Genomic DNA, 18,521 nt, shown 5'->3' with positions numbered 1-18,521 from the left:
GTACCGAGAACTACGGACGTGTTGGTGTAAATTTGTCTTCTACAGAGCCTCCTTGACAACGGGTAGACCTAGAAATAGTACTATCGGGGGATGGCAGGAGACAAATTTAAATCAAAAATAAAACCGTAGATTTTCTATTTTTAATTTATTTTACAACTGACGACCGGTTTCGCTCTCTACAATTTGCACAGAATCCTCAGATGCCGGTTAAAGTAAAATTAAATGCTACAAACAATATAACAAAATCTGTTTTTTTAATTTTTTTATTTAGTTTTTTTATTGTTTGTAGCATTTAATTTTACTTTAACCGGGACCTGAGGATTCTGTGCAAATTGTAGACAGCGAATCCGGTCGTCAGTTGTAAAATAAATTGTTTGTGAGAACGTCTTTCTTTCTTTACTACAATAGTATGGACTCACACATGCAACCCATTATTTATTTAAATTTTTATTTTAAGGTCTCGGAGGGGACCCAGCTTAGCTCAAGCCTCAGGGGTCCCTGCTCTGTTCCAATTTTAGTCGAAAAGACTAATTTCCCCAGTGAAAAATTAAAACTCTATGTTGAGGTCTAGGGTGCCCTGTAGGTCCTTTTAAAATTGTGTCATTTGAAAATATTTCGTTTTTCGTTGGAATCGGCTTTTAAAATACATATTTTTATTTTCCTCGTTAAAATCTACGCAGGGTCAAACAAACGAGGGCCCCTGCGGGGCCCCCTTTGTCCGGGGGCCCCGGGGCACTGCCCCGGTTGCCCCAATGGTAGTTACGGCCCTGATCTAAACCAAATTGAGTAGAAAGAAATGTATAATCAGAAGAAACTAGCTTATTATCTCCTAAACCTAGAGACCTAGCTTTACCGACATCACAAATGACTTTTTTGGTTTTTTTGGCTAAATCTACCATTCAAAGATTCAATCATCCTATCCAAACAGAATAAAAATAAACAATTTAGCTTCTTCTTTTTTACTATTTACTGAAAACGTATTCTTAGGATTGTTATCCAATTTAGAAAGAACTTTGTTTTCTAGGAATAGGTATATCAATGCCAATACGTTCGCATGTACTCTCTGCTCCGGAATATACACCATTATAAAAATTTTCATCAATTCTTAACTCCTCCAAAGCAAAGGCCAAACTTGAAACCTCTTCCATAGTTTGACACAGATCTGTCAGGCGACTGAAGAGTTTTGCTGACTTTTATTACGAGTTGTAGAATTGGGTGCATAATCTCTAAACACATGATGAAATCAAATGTTATCACTTGGTTTAGGATTCCTATACCACTAGTCCTGGCTTTACCATCGGAAGTATCTGCTATTATTTCAGTAAAATCTCTTCTAATAGTATCAAATTGGGTTTTAACTACAGAGACTGTCTCAGCACGACATGCCCATCGTGTCTCGGATAGCGGTTTTAATATTTTTAATTTGACATTTCTTAAATAATATGTAATTTCCTCAAATACAGCATGTCTTTTACGGCTACCTTCAATGTAGTTGTAAATTAACTGCATTATACCAAAAAAAATCACACACTTTGGGGTTCTCTTTATGATTGGTACAGCACTTACCAATGATAAATTAAGGCAATGAGCATAACAGTGAACGTACAATATTTGCACCTTGTTTATACGCGGGCAAATGTTATGGAAACATCTTACTTTTCACTTACAGTAGGAAAAATGAAAGAATACCCATGAACGAACATATAAAACACATTGTATTTTCTTGTCACCGTGTCACACAAAAAATTGGCCAGCGTAAGTACATGTAATAATTATTGTTACATGTACTTGCACTGGACAATTTTCTTTGTGACACAATGACAGGAAAATACAGCGTGTTTTATATGTTCGTTCATGGGTATTCTTTCATTTTTCCGACTGTATCCACATTGGCGAAGCATACACAATAAGTCTTTTTTTCTAACTTAGTATTGAATTTTAGCGCCCTTCGGTCACAATTGTGGGTGCCGCAGCACCGATGGCACCCACAGTGCGCACGCCACTGTATACTCGATATTCGTTATATTCTCTTCTAGTGACAATTTTTGAAAATAAATTATAAAATAAAATTCTTGTACTTGATTACTTCAATTTTTTTGCTATAGATTTAGTAAAATTGTATTTCTCTATTCCCTTACCACAACAACGTCATTGTTTGTGTCTTCCAAATCTACAGATACTTCTGTTCTATAACTTCTGTTCGATACTCTTTTTTAAAAGTTATGAAGTACTTACACAGCATGAAAGAACAATGCCGTTTGCTTTCCCAACACCGAAAGCAGTAAGAAAGTTGTCCATTCATTAGTACTTCTTGAAACCTATAGGTTCTCTGATGCATAGTTCATTAAGTAGATTGTTATGTAAATAGATACATTATTTCTTACGCCATTGTTTTACTTTTTCATCCTGTTATTGATATAATTCAAAAACAACCAGCTATCACTTTTTTCGAAACAGTTGGTACCACAATGAACAATTTGATACTAAACTATTATAGCCAGGGAGGTAGTGTCAAATTTGACCGGAGCATTTTAACATGGCTGTTTTCTTTTTATTTAGGTAGGTGTTCCAAAGCTTATTAACAAATGATGTGTCAGCTGGCCCAAAACCGGTGATTTTAGACAAGAAAAGGTAAAATATGAAAGTTGATGGACAAACGCTACAACTTAAATGTCAAATATTTATATATGTTACTCAGAACATTTGATAGACTTGCTTACTTGGCTCCTACCTTTCACTCAGGAGATGCGGGTTCAAATCCTGGCGCGGAAAATTCTTTTTTTTTTAAATTGACATTTTATTTTAAAAAATAGTTATTTGTATAATACCACGGCATGTCCACTTGGCCAGCTAATATTTTTTGCAACGTACATGATGCAGCTGACGCTTTTTTATTACAATCTAAAATTCATAAATTATTCATTTATACTTTTTAATCTTTGCCACACTAGTCCAAGAATATTTTTTTATTATTAACAGGCTGACCCGGCAAACTTCGTTCCGCCTTAAAACTAAATAATGTTTGAAAGTTTAATACCTAAAAATTACCAGAAAGCCAAAAAATACTAAAAAATATTGCGTAGGTACCTATACTTTTTTCTACCAAATGCATAGTTTACGATTCTATAAGGGGCATAGGTACAGACAAACATTCATTTTTATGTATTATAGAGAATAGGGAAATATTTAGATTGCTATTAAAAAATGGGGGTTGGTGAGAGAAAAGTGAAAATTTAGGGTTGTATCTTTCGGTTCTACAACATATAAAATTAAGAAAAAACAGTTTGTCCAAAAAAATAACAAATAATGTCTTCCTTTCCACTTAGATTGTTGGTCTTACCAACTCAGGAACCTTCAGAGGTTGATGTACAACAAATTTGCTTATTAAGATCAATCATAATATTATGCCCAAAAATGCATAGTTTGCGATTCTATAAAAGACAAACAGATTTTTTTATATTGTCTCGTATAAATAATAAAAACGTGGTATTATAAAAACAATTATTTTTCAAAATAAAATGTCAATTTAAAAAACAAAAAGAATTTTCCGCGCCAGGATTTGAACCTGGATCTCCTGAGTGAAAGGTAGGGGGCAAGTAAGCAAGGGTATCAAATGTTCTGAATAACAAGTATAAATATTTGACATTTAAGTTGTAGCGTTTGTCCATCAACTTTCATATTTTACCTTTTCTTGTCTAAAATCCCCGGTTTTGGGCCAGCTGACACATCATTTGTTAATAAGCTTTGGAACACCTACCTAAATAAAAAGAAACCAGCCATGCTAAAATGCTCCGGTCTGACACTACCTCCCGGGCTATTAGTTGTACCTACAACCGATCACTTGACATTTTTCACGTCTGTTTGCAAAACTTTCTACGATCTGTCTTTATGATTTATTTTCTTCTTTTTCGTCCTCTTTATAAGTAATTCTGCTTTTTCATTGGCGGATTGATACATCTATGGAAGGTTGTCACTCACTCTTTTGCGCGGTCAGCCGGTACTTCTTCTACTGATTGGTGATTTGTCTCCTGTTATATTAACCACACGTGTCTCTTCCATTCTGCTTATGTGGTTATTCCATTGTTTTTTTTTCTATTTAGTGTCCGTTCGTTTATACACTGTGCGTTACATTTTCTTTTAATGTCTTCACTTCTCTTTAAATTTTTTTATTTAGCGTATGGCTTAAGTACATCACAGAATATATTTAGATTTGTGTATTATACAATGCATCACAAACAGATGTCCAGTTTTTTTATATATCGATTTTTATCGATTTATCGATTAACCCTTCGGTTGCCATTACAAAGTTTATAGTCTATAGGGTCGCCTGTGTATGCTCTGCGTGGGTAGTCCTAAACAATGTGACTGATCGTCTGTCTTGCAGCGCTGCAGTCACAAGACGGCGAGGGAAGTTTACCCCATCTGTAGAGGGAGTCGGCGCATCTTCCACAGTTTGTTGGAATTCGATTAAGGACTGCCCAAATCTTACGGGGACGTTCAAATTCGCTAGGTTTTCCTATGATGTCCGGTAGAACTATGGTAATGCGGATCTGTTTAACTCTCCCAATCTTCTTTCCATCGGATATTTAAGTCAAAATTGGATTGCTGCAGCGCTTGAGCAGATTGTAGAGGGGGTAACCTGGATCTGAGACGGTTTCCAAGAATATCGGGGATGTCGTTGTGGACTAGAAGCTGGCGACTGGTCATTATTTTGTTATATTCTTTCCCCAATGCATGTTCTCGGCGTAGGTTGGGTGGTGCTATATTACAAAGGCTAGGTAGCCACATTGTAGGGGTGGGCTTAATTGTGGCTGTTATCATACGCATAGCACGGTTTAGTTGGGTGTCGACCAGGTGGGTGTGTCTGCTATTTAGCCACACTGGTGCACAGTATTCTGCCACCGGATATATCAGGCCAAGAGCAGAGGATCTTAAAGTTGATGCTGTGGACCCTCATGTAGTGCCGCAGAGTTTCTGTATTATATTCTTGCGTGTTTTCAATTTTGCTGCTGTTTTCGTCAGGTGTTCTCTGAATGTGAGCGTTCTCTAGAGTAACTCTAAGGTATTTCGGGTATTTATTGTGTTTTAACAGCTTGTTATTAAAATACACTCACAATTCTCTGTTTGCCAGCTTGTTGTTGAGATGAAAAGCTGATACTTCAGTTCTTGTAGTACTTGGTTGTAGTCTCCATTTCTTAAGGTATTCTTTGAGGATGGATAAGTCATTCGTGAGAGTGATTTCTGTAGTTTCTAAAGATTGGTGGCTTGTTGCAAGGGTCCAGTCGTCAGCATATCCAAACTTTCGAGATTCGGTTTTAGGCATGTCAGCAATATAGAGGCTGAAAAGTAAAGGGGCAAGGACAGAACCCCGTGGAAGGCCATTGTTAAGTTTCATCTGTCTACTCGTCTCCTTTCCCATTATAACCTGGAAGGCTCTGTTTGTTAATATGCTGTCAATGAGGTTAGTTATCTTTCTGCAGGGGATAATACGGGCCAGTTTATATATTAATCCCTGCCTCCAAACAGTATCATATGCTGCTGTTAGATCTAAAAATACTGTTGCTGCCTTTGTTTCTTTTGAAAACGAGCTTCTATAAAAGTTGTTAATGACAGCACTCCTCTTTAGAGCTCTCAGCGTATTTCCTGTAATTCTTCTCGGCACCCTCATTTTTTCAGTTTCAAATAGTCTTTGTGTTGTGGCAGTATCGGGTCTTGTTTTTGACGCATATGTTATTACTGGTCTTACTATTGGTCTTACTTTATAAATTCTGTACTTCATCTCAGTGTTAATATGTCAGTTTTGCCATATAGTATTATTAAGGCATCCTACTTACCAGTCTATTTGCTTTTTGTACCTAAATTCTCACTTCTTTCTCTAGGTCTCCGTAGCCGGACAGGGTAATTCCAAGGTATTTTATGTCCATTACCTCCTTGTTCAAAATCGACGCCATCAATTATTTCTATTTTACATCTGATTGGTTCTTTACTGATTAGTAGGTATTATTTTAGTTTATGTTATAATATATCCTCTTACGTTAAATATATGGACTAATCTTTGCAGACTATATTCATGATTCATCTTGGTCTATCAATATTGCACCGTCTGCGTAACAGAGTGTTTTTACTTCTTTCTTTCCCATTCTGTATCCTCTTCTTTTGTGACGCTTTTAAAAGATCTTTTATATATTTTATTTTGTATTTATATTTACGTTGCTCTCGCTTACTCAACATCTTTTTTTCATAACATTTTGGCTTTCCTTTCCTCAGGTAGCTTTACTTCCGTGGCCAGAGTTGCCAGATGTGTTTTTTTAAAACCCCCACTTAGAAACTGAAATTCCCTCAAATCACAAAAATTTAAATTTTTGCCGCATTATAATAAATTAGTAGTCAAATGTAGAGAACAATAAACCAAAATTATACTACTTATCAATAGAGGGCCATGGAAATAATTCATAGGTCCTATATCTTCTTGGATTATATGAGAGTATAATATACAGTTCTATGTATACATTCGCAAACTTAATTTCCCATAACCCCTTAAAATCTTCCATAATTTTCCCCCCAAAAAATCTACCAACTATTTCTGCTTGGAGAAGTTCTCCTATACGCTTTCAAACTACCCCAAAATTGTGGGAAAATACCCCAATCTGGCAACCCTGTTCGTCGCTGTATCGTCAGTCGTCGTCCTGAAAGGCAGAGTGTTCTGACAATCCTGACATTGTTTGTCACAAATGGTAACATTCCTCTTGTAGTATTCCTTTCCCAAGTTAATACACTCCTTTTTAACTTGGCTATACCATGCTGATGATGAGTCGGAAATACGTACCTATACAGGGTGAGACAGATAAAAGTCCTATTAGAAGTATCTCGAGAACTAAAGGCAACAGAAGCATGAAAATTTGAATAAAGATGTTTTGAAGAGTGATCTATTCAATGAAAATATTTTCATCTATTTGCTACTTCCGGTTATTCCGGAAGTTACCTATAACTTCGTTTTTTTTAATGGGACACCTGTATATTTTTACATTTTTGGATTCTCCCCGATGTCTTCTTTCTTAAAATATGATGTTTTGTAATATTATAGATAGATAGAGGGTAGTTTAAAAGATAATTACGTTTTTTTCTTATTTTCGTAGCAACATTCACACCCTGTAGAATTGTATTAGTTTGACATCGAAAACTCTATTTATGTTCAAATGGTTTTTAATATAGTGTACTATTGTTAATAATTGTTAGTATAGCTAATTTTTTAATTTTAGTATACATGGTTGGTCAAAACTCGTAATGAGTCTTTTCTGGGTTTTCTTTAATGGAACACCCTGTATTTTAGTATTATAAGGAAATTATATTTTATGGTACTTTTTTATTTCTTTACCATTCCCAACACCTAACTGCTTCAGTTTGTGAGTTATTGGTGATTTAAGCCAAATATTAATTGCAACAAAAAATACGTGAAATTTTATTAGGTTGGCCGTGAAAATATTCAATCACAAATAATTTTTCGGAAATAAATACATATTAATCTAGACTGATCCTTAAAATTAGCAATAATGGTTGATCTATCAAAATACCTACGTAGTTTAGATTGTTGATTCGATTAACAATTAAGCACAAATTAAAGCATTTAGGTATAGGGAATGCTTAAGAAATAAAAAAGTACCATAAAATATCCTTTCATTGCAATATTAAAATACAGGGTGTTCGATTTAAGAAAACTCAGAAAATACTCATTCCAAGTATCGACCAACCCTGTATACTAAAATTAAAAAATTGGCTATCCTGACAATTCTTAACAATAGTAGACTATATTAAAAACCATTTGAATATAAATAGAGCTTTTGATGTCAAACTACTACAATTCTACAGGGTGTGAATATTGCTACGAAATTAAGAAAAAAACATAATTATCTTTTAAACTACCCTGTATATTATTGCAAAACCTCAAATTTTAAGAAAGATGACGTCGAGGAGAATCCAAAAATGTAAAAATATACAGGGTGTCCCATTAAAAAAAACGAAGTTATAAGCAACTTTCGGTATAACCGGAAGTAGCAAATAGGTGAAAATATTTTCGTTAAATAGATAACTCTTCAAAACACCTTCATTCCAATTTTCATGATTCTGTTGCCTTTAGTTCTCGCTATATTTCTAATAGACCCCTTATCTGCCTCACCCTATATATGCATTGCCTTCCATCTTTTATATTATGTTTTATTTTGTATTCACATTCACACTGCAAGTTTTTTGCCAATGATTTTCCTTAAATGATATTAATTTATTAAAATATGAGTGAATTTTTAATAATCTACTAATTCTAAATTCAACCGTCAATTCAACAGTTTCATAAAAAAAAAACGATGAAGAACCATTAATAATTATTTATTGTGATAAAATTGAATTTGAAGATTATTTTTTCTCGTAACACTATAATTTTTTTCAATTCTGTAACATTGCGGCCCTGACGCAACCCTACTCTGCACTGTTGCTGACACCGCTGGAGTTGAACGTTGAACAACAAGTTGGGCGACATATTGTATCGTCTGCCAAACGACGCAGACCGGCTGGTTCAGAAAAGTTAAAATTTTCAAAATAAATTAGAATATTGTTGTCTAAATATAGCAGAACATTATTACATTGTGTCAGTGGTGTCTCGTGCTATACCAGAACCAGAACTTCATCAACAGTTTCCTGTGTAAGTACCTTAATTTCTATAATACAGAAAATCGATACATAAACACAACCGGTTGAGATATTTTAAAACCACGCCACGCCACGCTTCGACAAGATCCGTAGATCCGCCCGGAGACAGGATCGGCTCGAGGAACGTTCCAAAAAATATTTAACGTTAGAAAATCAATGAACAAAATTTAAAGGATTATTTCATTCATATAGTCGAGGAAATGAAGCTGAAAAAATGGAAAAACCTCGCAATTTTTTCGTCCAGCATCGATTTGTACAAACATTTATGATTATAACTATTTAGAATGGGAAATAAGCCACAATATTATTAAAAAATGATTTTTATTAACGTTTCGACGCCCAAATCGGGTGCCGTTGTCAAAATACAAAATACTTATTATATAAAAAATTAATAATATTGTGAAATATTAATAAAAATTAAAATATGAAACGTTAATAAAAATCATTTTTTAATAATATTGTGGCTTATTTCCCATTCTAAATAGTTAAAATTGTAAAAATGCCACAAGAAAATAGCTTCAGAACAACATTTATGATTAGGCTCACTATACCCTCTAGTTCATTTTCTATATTGAACAGTTGTACGCTTTTGGTTTTTAAGGGGGAAAACTACCCCTAATTGTGAAAAATTATAAAATAACATTTTAAACTTTAATATTGTCAACATTTGGTTCTTATTAGTTACATAATGATTGTTTTATGCTTTAAGATATACTATCATAATATTTCAACCCTTAAAATCACCCTTGTTGGAGCTATATAATAAAATTTACTTATCCTAAAAGAATAATTTCGGCTTGCATCGATTTACATAAAAATTTGGGATTACGATCATCTTACCCTGTACTTCATATTCTATATCATGCTTAAGGGCGTTGATTATTTTTGGGGGTGTAAACTACCCCTTATTGTAAAAAATTATATAAAAACATTGTAAACTTTAATATGGGTAAAATTTGGTTTTGATTGGTTAAATAATGATTGTTTTATACTTTAGGATATAATATCATAATAGTTCAACCCTGAAAAATCACCCTTAATAACATTACAGTTTTTATAAGTAGATATTTTAATAGATCTATACAGAAAAAAAAGTAGAATTAAAGATTTACAAAAACATTTATTTACACAAAAATACGAACTTACAAATATGTACAAATACAAATACAAATAGTTTTTTAGTCATCTTCCAGTATACGAACCGGTTCTGTGGTATTATACATACATTGAAAATTATCCATAAGCGAACTATTCGAATTTTTCGAAAAAAAAAATTCGTTTTATAAACATAGCTCTTTCATTTTTGGCGATAAAAAGCTTTTTCAAAAATGACTTTGTAGGATTTTTGAAGAGTTATAAGATTGTGTAAACTAAATTCCGTAAGATCCCTTAGTTTTTAATTAGGGTGGGTTTAAAGGGCTCGAATAAGGGGGTGTTTGCTCGTAAATAGATGTTTTAAACAGCTATATCTCGCTAACTTTTTACTGTAATGAAATGAAAATCTATACACAAGGGAATTTTAGTTATTAAAAAAGCTACAATTTAGTAGTTTATAATTTTTTTCGTATCTCCAGTATTTTCGGAGATATTTTGAAGTAAAAGGTGAAAAATGGCAAATTGCAAAAAATTAATTTTTCTTTAAACTCCAATTTTTCTAAAATTAGGCCTTTTAAATAGGTCAAACTTCTTGGGTGTATTGATAATATAAATATAAAAGGAATTATAGAAAGGTGAAGACCAATTTTTAACTAGGAGGGTAGTTGGGGGTTGTTTTCACTGATTTTTTCATGGAGAAAAGCAGATACCGACCTTTTTTTAATCGTAAGTCGCTTAATTTTCAGGCTATAAACTTATTATTATTTTTTTGAAAAATCTAACTATATACTTGAAAAAAGATTATTTAAGTTATCCTCGAAAAATGCAAAATTTTTCCGTTATTTGGCTTTGAATATTTCAAATTATGCATTTGACGAAAAAAGCTAACTTTTAACATGCCGTATCTCGGTTTCTGTTGGTCTTAAAGATATTAAAGAAAAAGAATTCGATTTGTGTTGCTTAAAGATACAATTTTAATATCTATAGTTTTTTTGATTAAATGCATATTTTTCGAGGTATTCTCAAAAAATCCTCTAAAAAAGTCGATTTTTTCGTCGAAAAACTGTTACTTTCAAGCGCGAATAACTCGAAAAATATTAGTTTTACGAAGAAAATGTAAAAAACATTTTTTTCTTAGAATCACTTTTTATATCGATTTACCTGGTTAAAATTTAATAAAAAATTCCCGCCCCCAAGATGGGGTGGCAACCACCCCCAAGGTTTTAGCGTACAGCGGCATGATATAGAAAATGATCCTTGGACTATTCCCAACCTTTTGTAAAAATTTCAAGTAAAGCCATGCTGGACGAAAAAATTGCGAACCAAAATGCTTCATTTCCTCGACTAATAGAGATTTTAACCAATAGAAACCTACGAAGATAAAATGTATGATTATTAAACGCTTTTCTTTAGTTAAATCACCTGGAGACACCTCCAAGGCTTCTACAATTTGCAAGCCAAATGGATGCTGCAGTGAAGACAAAAGGGAAGGAATTCTACACTATGCAATTCACAACCCCCGTCTGCAGCTTGGTAAAGTTCCAACGGAAAATGCACCTAGTTACTCCACGGAGTAATACTCTATAAAATAAAAATGTATACCATTTTTATTCAGTTGCAATGCGAGGCAATAAAAATGGTATACATTTTTATTTTATGTAGTATTACTCCGTGGAGTAACTAGGTGCATTTTCGGTTGGAACTTTACCAAGCTGCAGACGGGGGTTGTGAATTGAATAGTGTAGAATTCCTTCCCTTTTGTCTTCACTGCAGCATCCAATTGGCTTGCAAATTGTAGAAGCCTTGGAGGTGTCACCAGGGAAATGTACCAATAAGTTTTCAATTTAAAAATCTTTTAGTAATATTTTTCAATAGTATTAATGTTGCTATTAGGATTGAAAAACTTTATCTTTCAATTGCCAGATGACGCTAGTCACCTAATCCATTCACGTCAGTTGCAGTGTAGGACTAGTATATGTCGAAAAATTTACTGGGTTAGAGAAAGCACAACCTATGCATTCTCTGAAGAGCCTCTAACCAGAGGTGAAATCGTCGATAAGAGTGCTGGTTGCGCTCTCTAATCTAAGTAAAAATTAAAACATTTTTGGCCTCGCATTGCAACTGAATAAAAATGGTATACTTTTTTATTTTATGTAGTATTACTCCGTGGAGTAACTAGGTGCATTTTCCGTTGGAACTTTACCAAGCTGGAGACGGGGGTTGTGAATTGCATAGTGTAGAATTCCTTCCCTTTTGTCTTCACTGCAGCATCCATTATGCTTGCAAATTGTAGAAGCCTTGGAGGTGTCACCAGGGAAATGTACCAATAAGTTTTTAATTTAAAAATCTTTTAGTAATATTTTTAATATTTTTCAATATTATTAATGTTGCTATTAGGATTGAAAAACTTTATCTTTCAATTGCCAGATGACGCTAGTCACCTAATCCATTCACGTCAGTTGCAGTGTGGGACTAGTATATGTCGAAAAATTTACTGGGTTAGAGAAAGTAACCTATGCATTCTCTGAAGAGCCTCTAACAAGAGGTGAAATCGTCGATAAGAGTGCTGGTTGCGCTCTCTAATCTAAGTAAAAATTAAGACATTTTTGGCCTCGCATTGCAACTGAATAAAAATGGTATACATTTTTTTATTAATTTTTTTTATGTTTATTAATTGTTTAAATAAAAAAACGATTTTAATGGAAAATGCATAAATTCTCTTGTTTTTACAATGAAGAAACTTGAAACTTTTACAGATTGTAGCTAATTATATGAACTATACATAATTTCACTTTTTACGTTATGCTTCATAAATAACCAATACAGTTTCAAATTTTTTGCCGATTCCGACTGCTTTTCATGTTTGTACATCATATGTTTTATACATATATTTTAATAAACATAACGATATATTTTAATGTTTGAAAAGTGTAAGACTAAAAAGTAAAAAATAATAAAATATGAAAAATTGTTTTAAGAAACGCTTTTTTTTAGTTACGAGTGACTAAAATTAAAAATATCAACTAAAATGTAAAAAATAAACAAAATTCAAACACGAAGGATTATTCGAAAAAAAATGTAAGACATATAAAATATACAAAAATTTCACCCATTCGTTAACAAAATTGAAAAAATCTAACAAATTCGTTAAAGAAAAGCGTGGGGCGAAAACCGTTTATTCGATGAAGACTCGCCCCACGCTTTTCTTTAAGGAATGTGTGATTTTTTCAATTTTTTAACAAATGTGAGAGAATTTTGTATATTTAATATGTCTTACATTTTTTTCGAATAATCCTTCTAGTTTGAATTTTGTTTATTTTTTTGCATTTTAGTTGATTTTTTTATATTTTTAATTTTAGTCACTCGTAATTAAAGAAAAGTGTCTTAAAATTTTTTTTCATATTTATTTTTTTTATTATATTTTTAGATATTTTATTAGATTATTTTTTAATAAGACATTAAATTTTCATCATCATCATCAACCTGTACGCGTCCACTGCCGGAAATAGGTCTACCTTAGGCATTTTCTCCTCCAAGTTTTCCTCCAACACCAAATTGTTCTATATGGTCCACATATTGTTCAGTAAAAAGTTACACCATTTTGAGCGTCCGGTTTAGGGGGGGGATGGGGGCGAAGTCGGTAAATTAGTAGTTCTTTTAAGTTTTTCGTCAATATTTCTAAAACTATGCTTTAGCGTAAACAATGTTCTATACAAAAATGTTCTACATAAAATTTAAAACAAAAAAGGTCCTATACATAATTCTTATAAAATCAACGGTTCCAGAGTTAGGGATGTTGAAAAGTGGAGGTTTTCGATACCTTTTATATTTTTTATGCCAATTGATGATGATGTTGGGTGGTGAGGTTGACGTTTCTTCAAGGACTTATCACTAACATACCATCGGCCACTCAAATAGCAAATTTTATTTACAAAACACAATCCTGTTAAAGAAAATTTCTTTAATCAGTGATATCAATCATTGTAAATTGCCCAAAAAGTATAAAAAGTATCGAAAACTTTTCACCATCCGTAACTCTGGAACCGTAGCTTTTATAACAATTATGTATCGGACCTTTTTTGTTTTAAATTTTATGTAGAACATTTTTTATTTATATATTGTGTAGAACACAAATTTTGTGTATAGAACATTATTTACGCTAGAGCATAGTTTAAGAAATATTGACGAAAAACTACTAATTTACCGACTTCTTCCCCATCTCCCCCCAAACCGGACGCTCAAAATGGTGTAACTTTTTACTGAACAATATGTGGACCATATAGAACAATTTGGTGTTGGAGGAAAACTTTCACTTTGAATGTCTGGGTTAAGCCTTTTTTACATAAAGCATAACTAACTATACTACATCCGTAACTTTGGGACCGTTGATTTTAGAAGGATTATGCATCGGGACTTTTTTTTCAAATTTAATGCAGAACATTTTTGTATAGAAGTTTGTTCATGCTATACCGCATAGTTTTATAAATATTGACGAAAAACATAAAAAACTACGAATTTACCGATTTCTCCCCCTCTCCCCCCAAACCCAACGCTCAAAATGGTGTGACTTTTTTCTGAACATTATGTGGACCATATAGAACAATTTGGTGTTAGAGGATAATTTTCACTTTGGATGTCTGGGTTTGGGTCTAGTTATACCATACTAATTTGGTCGCTAATCTGAATTTTAGTCGAAAAACATTAACTGGAATAATTTGATAAATTAGATATATACTGTTTACTATTTTCTATGATATCGTATGTACCCAATCAATATAGTACTATTTGAAGTAAATGTATTTGTTGTTTATTACTATGAAAATTATGCAGATCTAATAAATCTAATTTATATCCGAGGTTGTAACACACGCAATTATGTCAGGAGCTATTCATGGGATAATTTAAAAATTCAATAAATTTCACATGCTTTTGATTAAATCCAAAAAAAACCTTGTTTTGATGTATGTAGAAAATATTTTTGTTTGCATTTTTCGTTTTGCATTAAAAACATACTGAACTAAAATTGGCAATACTCTGAACCAATTTTTTCTGAACCCAGAAGGGAATTTTTAAAAAGTCAAGATACTACTACATACTGTCGGTTTACAGCGTCATCCGACGCCTTCCGACTCCTAACCGCAATTTCTCTGTGTAGCCATAGACCTAGAGGCATTTCTCTTTCCTCTAGTTCTTTTTCAATTCCCTCCCTCCAGCTTCTTCTCGGTCTTCCTCTTTTCCTTCTCTCTTGTGGTGTCCACGCCAAAATCTGTTTAGGGATCCTGTCATCTGGCATTCTCTGTACATGGCCGTACCATATGAATTGTTTTATTTTTATGTCATCAATTAGTGTTGTGACTCCCATCATTTCTCGTATTCTCTCATTTGGTATCCGATCTCTTCTTGATTTGCCTGCTGCTCTTCTCCAGAAGTCCACTTCTGTTACTAATCGAGTGTTCCATCTTGATTTATCTTCATGCACAGATACTTGTATTCATCACAGTGTTTCATTTCTACCTCATCGTCTAATGTAATTGACTGCGTTGTCCCTCCTACACATGGCTTCAGTTTTCTTAATGTCGACTTCGAGACCCCATTTGTGATATTCTTCTATTAGCTTCAGTCATGTAACTCAAGTCGTCATGATCCTGAGCAATCAGAATTTGGTCACCAGCGAAACATAAAGTGTATAGTGTTGTCTCGTCATTGAGAGGGATTCCCATGCCATTACATTATATTTTCCACAGCTTGACTGCTTGTTCCAGATAAATTTTAAACAGGTTAGGTGAAATACAGCAACCCTGCTTCAATCCTTTCGTGACCGTAAATCCCTCAGACATCCTTAATCCAGTTTTAATTTTTGCAGTCGTTCCATTATACAGACTTTGGACTGTTTTGATAAGACGATGTTTAATGTTGGTTTGCTGTAGGGTGGACCATAGTTTTCTGAGGGGCACACTGTATATACTAAGGATTTCCACAGTTTTCACTGTATTCCTTCACTCAATCGTTCTCTCCAGCTCTTTCTGTCTGGTCAGTCCCCTTCCTGTAGATTTCTTCTCTCCATTGCTTCGTCTACTTCATCTCTGAAGGATCTTCGGGGTCTGCCTCTTTTCCTTTTTCCTATCGGGCTCCACTCTGTTATTCGGTTTATCCGCCGATTTTGGTCTGCTCTTCTGACATGTCCGTACCAGGTTTAATCTCTTCTGTTCGATGTAGTCTATTATGTCTGAGTTACTCTGCAGCTTCTCCTTAGGAATTCCATCTCTGTTGCTCTTATTTTATTTTTGGTTTTCTTATTTATTGTCCAATTTTCACACCCATAAGTGAGGATACCTCTTGTTATGGTATTATATTTTCTTCTTTTTGTTTTTATGCTGATGTTCTTATCCCACAGTATCGGGTTCAATTTTCGTATGCAGTCTCTTGTTTGTCCTAGTCTATTTTTTATATCTTCCTCAGTTGTTCCTTTGTTTGATATTATAAAACCTAAATACTTGTACTTATCTGTTCCTCTGATTTGTCTACCTTCGTCTATTTCCAGTTGTTTTATTTCTGTATTCTCTGTTGTTAAGTATTCAGTTTTCTTTAGGTTTATTTCCATCTTATTCTTTGTATATTCCTGTTCCAGTTTCCTCATCATAAAACTGAGGTCATCTTCGTCTTGTGCAATCACTATTTGGTCGTCAGCAAAACTTAGGGTATATTTATAGATATTCATTCCTTACTGGTATACCCATTCCTTCGCACTTTTTTTTTTCATGGTTTCAGGGTCTTTTCCAGGAATATTTTGAACAGGGTAGGGGATGTGGAGCAGCCCTGTCAGGGCCGTGCGGTGCTATGATGCGGTGAGGCAGCCGCATCAGGCGGCATCACAAGGGGGCGGCATAATCAGTAAAATCAAAATACAGATTGAGCCATTCAATAATTAAAAGTATATATAGGACCAAGTGCCGGCCGAAAATATTTAACTGGTGAAGGTTTAACAGACCCTATTTTGACAAATTTGAAAGAAATAGTTCTTGATTTAAAACGGCTCAGAGGACAAAGTTATGATAACGGGGTTATTATGAAAGGAATAAGAAAGAGTGTGATAAACAGAATATTTGAAAAATATTCGAGGGCGTTTGACGTGCCCTGTAACAAACTTATTTTTGTATTATACAAGAACTGTACACTTTTTTCTTGTTTTACAAAGCCTTGGGAAGTTCTGAAAAAAAAACCTGTTTCACAACTAACACTAAAACCGTTGAGTACTACTAGAATATGCATTGAAACCTCTAGACTTCAATTTTGTGAAATATATAATGCCTTTTTCGAAATAATAGAAGGCGTCAACAATAATTCAGAAACTAAAGTCAAAGCACGATGATCAGTAAAAAATATTAAAAATTATAAATTTATATGCGGTGTAGTTCTTTGGCATGATATTTTATATAAATTCAGTCTCGAAGATGTTGCAACATGTAACTATAAATTTGTCAGATTGTGTAAAAATGTTAGAAACTATGAAAAAAATGAAAATTTACTGACAATTTGGCTATGACCAAATGAAAATTACTGATAATGAAATTGCAGAAAATCTTGTAAATAAGTTCCGAATTTCCTGCTGAAAACGAATATTGAGGCAAGAAAAGAATGCGTCAGTTTTATCTGTGAATTAGCTCTCAACAGAGAAAGATAAATTTAAAGTAAATTTTTTCATATATATTTTAAACATTGCCTTTAATTCTTTCATTGATCGATTTTCGCTTTTAGAAACTCATAATAAAATTTTTAAATTGTTATATGATATTTTTAAATTGAGGGAAATATAAAAAAACGAAAGATGATAAAATACTAGAACATATTCATTCAATACTTTTCATAGAAAAAGAATCGGATATAGAGGCACATGATTTTCTAGAAGATTTATTGCATGATATATCCCAAATGATACCATAACCATACTCCATGAAACCTTTAGAGGTTTTGAACTATTTGGGCCAAAATAACTTATATATATATATATATATATATATATATAATCGGTTTATAACGTTCTACGACGTCTTCCGATTCCCAATCGCCATTGCTCTCGATCGTAGCACATGTATCGTTCAAGCCTCTTTCTCCGATTTCCCTATGGATTCCTTCTATCCAGCTTTTCCTAGGTCTTCCTCTCTTCCGCCGTCCTTTTGGTGCCCATCGTAGCACTTGCTTGGGTAATCTGTCTTCTTCCATACGTTGTACGTGGCCAAACCATCTTAGTTGCTTTGTTTTTATATCGTCCATTATTGTATGCTTTACATCCATTATCTCCAATATTCTTGTATTTCTGATTTTTTGTATTCTTGATATACCAGCAGATCTTCTCCAGAAGTCCATTTCAGTTGTTCTGAGCATATTTTCGGATTTTTCTTTAAGTGGCCAAACTTCGCTGCTGTATGTTATAATGCTCTTAACAATGCTGTTATAGATGTTACGTTTATTTTCTTTGGAGATACTTTGGTCCCATAGGATTTTGTTCAATAATGCGATAGCTTTCCTTCCTTGTGTGCACCTTTCTTGGATATTCTTGTCCAACGTTCCATCTTGTGTAATTGTAAGACCCAAGTATTTATATTCCTGACAGTGATTAATAGTTATTTCATTTTCCAACGCTAGATCCTGCTGTATACCTCCAACGCACATATATTCCGTTTTCTTGGTATTCACTTCTAAACCCCAGTTCCGGTACTCTTCTATGA

At 33.5% G+C, this 18,521-nt stretch overlaps 1 protein-coding gene across 1 annotated transcript in view; it reads left to right on the top strand.

The window, feature by feature from the left end:
* The first annotated feature begins 8,499 nt into the window (after positions 1-8,499).
* Positions 8,500-18,521, top strand: part of LOC126887166 (uncharacterized) — a 30,488-nt gene continuing 20,466 nt past the window's right edge. Inside the window, exon 1 of the mRNA XM_050654550.1 lies at positions 8,500-8,692. The gene's annotated coding sequence lies outside the window, so the exon portion shown is untranslated. The remainder of the gene's footprint in view (positions 8,693-18,521) is intronic.

The sequence above is a fragment of the Diabrotica virgifera genome, chromosome 6, assembly GCF_917563875.1.
Source record: "Diabrotica virgifera virgifera chromosome 6, PGI_DIABVI_V3a".
In the NCBI taxonomy this organism is placed as follows: domain Eukaryota; kingdom Metazoa; phylum Arthropoda; class Insecta; order Coleoptera; family Chrysomelidae; genus Diabrotica; species Diabrotica virgifera.
Note: the sequence above shows the minus strand (reverse complement) of the source record. Positions and strands in the feature narration are given on the sequence as shown.